The sequence below is a fragment of the Colobus angolensis genome, unplaced genomic scaffold (genome assembly GCF_000951035.1).
Source record: "Colobus angolensis palliatus isolate OR3802 unplaced genomic scaffold, Cang.pa_1.0 Scaffold87, whole genome shotgun sequence".
NCBI lineage: Eukaryota > Metazoa > Chordata > Mammalia > Primates > Cercopithecidae > Colobus > Colobus angolensis.
Window position 1 is genome coordinate 2,408,544 of NW_012122598.1, and position 6,975 is coordinate 2,415,518.

General features: G+C 46.0%; 1 pseudogene; it reads right to left on the reverse strand.

Moving 5' to 3' along the window:
• Positions 1–3,387: 3,387 nt before the first annotated feature.
• Positions 3,388–4,401, reverse strand: LOC105503677 (annotated as a pseudogene).
• Between the last annotated feature and the right edge of the window lie 2,574 nt (positions 4,402–6,975).

Genomic DNA, 6,975 nt, shown 5'->3' on the forward strand with positions numbered 1-6,975 from the left:
AGTGGCATGATCTCGGCTCACTGCAAGCTCCGCCTCCTGGTTTCAAGTGATTGTCCGGCCTCAGCCTCCTGAGTAGCTGGGATTTACAGGCGCCCGCCACCATGCCCAGCTAATTTTTGTATTTTTAGTAGAGATGGGGTTTCACCATGTTGGCCAGGATGATCTTGATTTCCTGACCTCATGATCTGCCCGCCTCAGTCTCCTAATGTGCAGGGATTACAGGTGTGAGCCACCATGCCTGGGCAGCCGTCTATTTCTTTTTCTGCAATTTTAACCATTTTAAACTCTTTCCTGTTGTGGAGATATATTAATTTGCTCAGACCTAGTCCAGAAACAGCTGGTGGATTGATCTTTGAAAGTATTTCCCCACGAAGTGGCCTTGAAGAGATTCTGGACCACACCCAGCCCATGACAGCAACTGACACTCTTTAGGTGCCTGAGGAAGGGGTGAGCAGAGCACAGTTAGGGCAGAACTTGGCTTGCGACATGTCTAGAGTGTGTGCCTGGTGCCTGGGAGCTGGGGAGGATGGTGGCAGAGGTGAATACAAAGATACATAACACAGGATCCTTGTCCTCAAACTCTTTCAAGCTGATCTGGGAAAACAGTACATATTCCAGAAAAGTCAATTTCATTTGTTCAGTCATTCAGCAAACATTGGGCATTTAGGGTGAACTAGGCCTTGTCTCAGGCACAGGATGGAGGAAGGACTGGGTGTTTGGAATACGGCAAGGTGAGGAAGAGTGTGCATGATGGACTCTAGGGATTTAGTGAGACATTGAACCCTGGTGGTCCCCCAATACCTGTTCTCCCCTTTTCCTCAGTAATTAGAACCCTGTTTTTTATTTGGGCATATGGCTACCTGGAATAAAGACATTTTCCTGCATTGTTTATGCTTAAGCTGTGGCCATGTTTTGAAGGGACAGAAGCAGAAGTGGAGGGTACAGGGTCTAAGAAGTGTCCTTAGGCCGGGTGCAGTGGTTCATGCCTATAATCCCAGCATTTCAGGAGGCTGAGGTGGGTGGGTCACCTGAGGTCGGGAGTTTGAGACCAGTATGACCAACATGGAGAAATACCGTTTCTACTAAAAATACAAAATTAGCTGGGCGTGGTGGCACATGCCTGTAATCCCAGCTACTCGGGAGGCTGAGGCAGGGGAATCACTTGAACCTGGGAGGCGGAATTTGCGGTGAGACGAGATTGTGCCATTGCACTTCAGCCTGGGCAACAAAAGCAAAACTCTGTCTCAAAAAAAAAAAAAAAAAAGTGTCCTTAAAGGGAGAGGAAGCGTGAACTACTTCTTTCACCCCTCCTTTCTGCTGGCAGGAATGCATGCATAATGGCCAAAGTTTAGTAGCCATGTTGGACCATGAGTGACCTGGTGAATGGAAGTCACCCTTGGCCGAGCAAGAAAGAGGTGGGATGTGGGTCCCTTCCATAAAGCAGGGCCTTACTGGCCTTGGACAGACTATCTCTGTCTGGGAATTGAGAGAAATTCTGGATTGAACCACTGTTTTTTTTTCTTTGTTATTCCCAGCTGAAGCAAATCCTAAGACTGAGCACATCAGCCTGTCTCAGAGGTGTGGGTGCCGGAGGTGGCTGGGTGATGAGCAGAGAAAACACTGGCAGGGAAGCAAACTGGCTTCCACATTCTTGGCTTGCTCTGGGACATTTGGGAAATCCCTCCCTTTACTGGGCCTTGGTCCCTTTTTCTTGAACAGAGAGGAGGGGCTGGACTTCGTGATTTTCACAATACCTTTGAGCCAATCCACTTTATTCTCTGGACATTTTGGTGGGTCACAGAGGCCTGGGATGCGGGGCTGAGAAATTTGTAGTTGATCTCGGCAGCCGTGGGTGACATTGGAGGTTGTTTTTTTTCTTTTCCCTTCCCTTCTCTTTTCTTTTTTCATTTTAATTTAATTTAATTTAATTTATTTTTTTGAGACAGAGTCTTGCTCTGATACCCAGGCTGGAGTGCGGGGGCACAATCTCAGCTCACTGCAAGCTCCGCCTCCTGGGTTCACGCCATTCTCCTGCCTCAGCCTCCCGAGTAGCTGGGACTACAGGCACCCACCACCACATCTGGCTAATTTTTTGTATTTTTAGTAGAGACGGGGTTTCACCGTGTTACCCAGGATGGTCTTGATCTCCTGACCTCATGATCCACCTGCCTCGGCCTCCCAAAGTGCTGGGATTACAGGCATGAGCCACTGCACCCTTTTCTTTTCTTTTTTCTTTTCTTTTGAGATGGAGTCTCATTCTCTTGCCCAGAGGCTAGAGTACAGTGGCATGATCTCAGCTCACTGCAATCTCTGCCTCCCAGGTTCAAGCAATTCTTGTGCCTCAACCTCCCCAGCAGCTAGGATTACAAGTGCGCACCACAACGCCTGGCTAATTTTTATATTTTTAGTAGAGATGGGTTTTCACCATGCTGGCCAGGCTGGTCTCGAACTCCTGACCTCAGGTACTCCACCCGCCTCAGCCTCCCAAAGTGCTGGGATTATAGGTGTGAGCCACCTTGCCTGGCCTGTTTTTCTTTTTTGTTTTTCTCGGGGCGTGGGGAGCAAGGAAGGGAGTTGATGGAAGCAGTTTCAGGAAGATGGGCCCTGGCATCCTCTGCAAGGGACACATGATTAAAGTCAGCACAGTGGGATAAGCCCTGGGTGAGGGGGCAGAAGACCTAGGTGGGCACCCTGGCTCTGCCACTTACGCGGGATCTATGACCCTGAGGATGTTGCCTCCCTGCTCTGAACTTCAGTTTGCTGCCAGTGAAATGGAGACAATCAGACTGTAGTGTGTTCATGAGGATTAAATGCAGTAATGTTTATTAAGGTGACGCATGTAAAGATGTTTTGCAAACTATGAATAAAGATGCATGCTCTTTCCCTTAGGATCCCCTTAGAGATGAATTAGCTCTCTGTCCCCTTCTGTGTCACCCACCCCAGGGTACCACATTCACTTTCCATAACCTCCATTCAGGTTTTCTTTTTCTTTTTTTCATTTTGAAAGCAGGTACTGTTTATTAATTGACAAGATTAGAAAAATAATCATGGTAGCCGGGCGCAGTGGCTCATGCCTATAATTCCAGCACTTTGGGAGGTCGAGGTGGGAGGATTACAAGGTCAGGAGTTTGAGACCAGCCTGGCCAACATGGTGAAACTTCATCTCTACTAAAAATACAAAAAGTTAGTCGGGTGTTGTGGCAGGTGCCTGTAATCCCAGCTACTCAGGAGGCTGAGGCAGGAGAATTGCTTGAACTCGGGATGCAGAGGTTGCAGTGAGCTGAGACCATGACACTACACTCCAGCCTGAGCAACAGAGCAAGACTCTATCTCAACAAAAAAAAAAAAAGAAAAAAAGAAAAAAAGAAAAATAATTATGGTAGACACTTAGTTCATTCTTCTGGTAAGCCTGTTGATGTAGTCGTCCCTGTTGCCAACATTCAGTTTCTTCAAAATGGATGGTCTCTTTCTTCATTCCACCTCATGGAGAGGATAATTTGAAAGGCCATAGGAAGTTATTTGCTTCTTTGAAGAGTTTTCCAACATATAGATCTCATGAATCAGATCCTCCATGCAGATGATGCCGTATTTACCAAGAGATCAAGTAATCAAAGTGTTCTCTGTCAAGGCAGCTCACTTCTTACTAATTTTGTCATAACCACACTTATAGATTAGTTCATTTAGTGACTTCAGATTTGGGTATCCCCATGCATATATGGTTTACAATCCTCAGCATGTTAGTGGAAGCCTTGTTGAACTTCACAAAGTTTCCATGGAAGATTTGACAAAGGCGAAGCAGTTGTAATACCTTTTGGTCCTGTGGGCTCACTCACACATTGATATCTCTGATTCTGATGACGATCGCCAACTTGGTTGGGTTCTGCAGGTACATAGAGGTTGTCAGCTTTGTTTGCCATCTGAGCCATTTGAATCTCACAGTTCTATCTATCTGCCTACATTCTTTGTGATAGTGCTTCACTTTTCCATAGATAAACTTCCTCCTCAACTTTTTTTTTTTTTTTTGAGATGGAGTTTCTCTCTTGTTTCCCAGGCTGAAGTGCAATGGTGTGATCTTGGCTTACTGCAACTTCTGCCTCCCGAGTTCAGGCAATTTTCATGCCTCAGCCTCCTGAGTAGCTGGGATCACAGGTGTCTGCTACCATGCCTGGCTAAATTTTGTATTTTTAGTAGAGATGGGGTTTCTCCATGTTGGCCAGGCTGGTCTTGAACTCCTGACCTCAGGTGATCTGCCTGCCTCAGTCTCCTAAAGTGCTGGGATTACAGGTGTGGGCCACTGAGCTTGGCTCTCCTTGCCTTTTGAAGCATCGTTTGGGCAAACTTCTTTCTCAGGCAGGCAAAATAATATGGAAAAAAGCTCAGGTTTTTCCAGGACACCTCCATGGTTCCAGCCGGGAAAGAGCTCCATTAAGGTTTTCCTCTCATGTCTGTATTGGGTTTCAGTTTCCAAAGCGCTCAGGAAGGTTCTGCCTTGTTTGATCCTTACATGTACCCTGTGAGGCCGATTAAAACCCCATTTGATAGGCCCCGGAGGGGCAGACTCTCAGGGTCGCCTAGCTATTTGGTGGCCTCATGGATCAGAACAAAGGGCTCTAAACCTGAGCTTTTTCCAGATTTTTTTTCCTGCCCAGACTCTTCTAATTTAGGAGAAACTTGCAGGCTTGGAGGAGAGGACCCGAGTGGGACCCTGCTGGATGGGACTGCCTTGGAGTGGAGAGAGGGAGAGTCACCACCTTTGCTCCCGCGGGTCTCTTTAGCCAGGCTCCTGGCGCCCTCTGAAGGGCATTGTGGGGAGTGTCCAGCCAAAAACCCCGCAGTGCCACCGACTCCTGGCTTCCAGGTGGTCCCCTGACACTACCTTTCCTTCCAGCTAAGTCTACTTTTGGGTATTTATTAGAACAGTAAGACTTGTGAAATTAAATAATTCAAACTTAAAGGTGTTGAAACTTTAAATTATTTTGAGCCTTGAGTGGAGGGTAACTGTGTGGCCTGTGCCACACATACGCAGCTGTGACTTCCTCCTTTTCCTGTAAATGATTACAAATAACCAAATAGTGTCAGAGATAAGACCCCCTCAGATCATTACCCCTCCTCACGGAATGTTAACGCAATCTTCTTTGGAATGTAATCAATCAAATTGCTGTGACTTATGTACTCGCTTTGTATGGAAAATACGGAACCCTGTTAGACTTCCCTGTTTCCGTCTATAGAAGTAAAATCGTGGGAACACTGACTCCATTCCTTTGAAGTCTGTCTTTTCTGGGAGGCCATCTGGGTGGCTAGCCTCAAACTTTTGTTTTTTTGTTTTAAAAACAGGGTCTCACTTTGCCAATCAGGCTGGAGTGCAGTGGCTCAGTCTCAGCTCACTGCAGCCTCTACCTCCTGGGCTCAAGCAATCCTCCCATCTCAGCCCCCCAGGTAGCTGGCATTACGGGTGCATGCCACCACAACAAGTTAATTTTGTGTAGCTTTGGTAGAGATAGTTTCACCATATTGCCCAGGTTGGTTCCGAACTCTTGAGCTCAAGTGATCCACCCATCTCGGCCTCCCGGAGTGCTGGATTACAGGCACGAGCCACCATGTCCTGGCCTATCCTCAAACTTTATGCTCAAATAACCTCAATACTTAGGCATATTTTCTGACTCTCATTGTTAAAAGTTGACAGAGTGTAAGACCTTGGTTTTTTATTATTTATTTATTTATTTTTTGGCTAAGGGAATAAAAATTTTAAATGCCAATGGGGGCAGGCAGCTAAGGTAAAAGAGTAAAGTAGGTCTATAAGAAAATGCAGACAGACGTTAGGCCGGGCGTGGTGGCTCATGCCTGTAATCCCAGCACTTTGGGAGGCCAAGGCAGGAGGATCACGAAGTCAGGAGTTTGAGACCAGCCTGGCCAACATGGTGAAACCCCGTCTCTACTAAAAATACAAAAAAATAGCCAGGCATGGTGGCGGGCGCCTGTAATCCCAGTTACTAGGGAGGCTGAGGCAGGAGAATCACTTGAACCCAGAAGGTGGAGGTTGCAGTGAGTGAGCTGAGATCACACACCACTGCACTCTAGCCTCGGTGACAGAGTGAGACACTGTCTCAAAAAAAAAAAAAAAAAGAAAAGAAAAGAAAATGTAGACAGACACATAATGCTGTTTGCACATTAGAAACCTTGGCATCCTCCTTGTGTTCACAAAGAATTACGCTTTGCTTACTTTTTTTTGAAGCATATGGGGCTCTTATTCTCTCACATAGATTGAAATGTGGACACAAGTGTGGTTTAATTTTGTTTCTCCTCTGGCTTCGCTCCTCCACTCGGGTGAGAAATCCAAGGGGCCCAGGAAGTGCACACACCCAGAAAGGGCCTGTGACCTGAAGTCCCGTCCAAATGGCCTAAGCATTCTTCCAGGAGCTGCTTGGACTTCTTCCCCATGCCCCACTTCCTGCGTACTATTAGTCCCGGGGCAGCTGGGGTGGGAGTTAGGGGTGTCTAGATCTGCACTGTCCAGTAAGGTCGTCACTAGTCACATACAGCTATGTGAATTGAAATGCAGCTAATCTGAATTGAGATGTTTTGAGAATATAAATGATACACTCAATCTTGAAGGCTTAATATAAGAGAAAAATAATGCAAAATATTACCAATTTTTTATATTAATTACATGTTGAAATGATATTTGAAGTATATTAGGTTAAATAAAATATATTATTAAAATTAATTTCACCAATTTTTTTAAATGTATGTACTAGAAAGTTCCATAAGTGGCTTCCATTTATATTTAATTTACTTATATATTTCTTTGTTCTTTTTTTTGAGACGGAGTCTGGCCTTGTCACCCAGGCTGGGAGTGCAGTGGCACAATCTCGGCTCACTGCAACCTCCACCTCACGGGTTCAAGAGATTCTCCTGCCTCAGTCTCCGGAGTAGCTGGAACTATAGGCACATGCCACCATGCCTGGCTAATTTTTT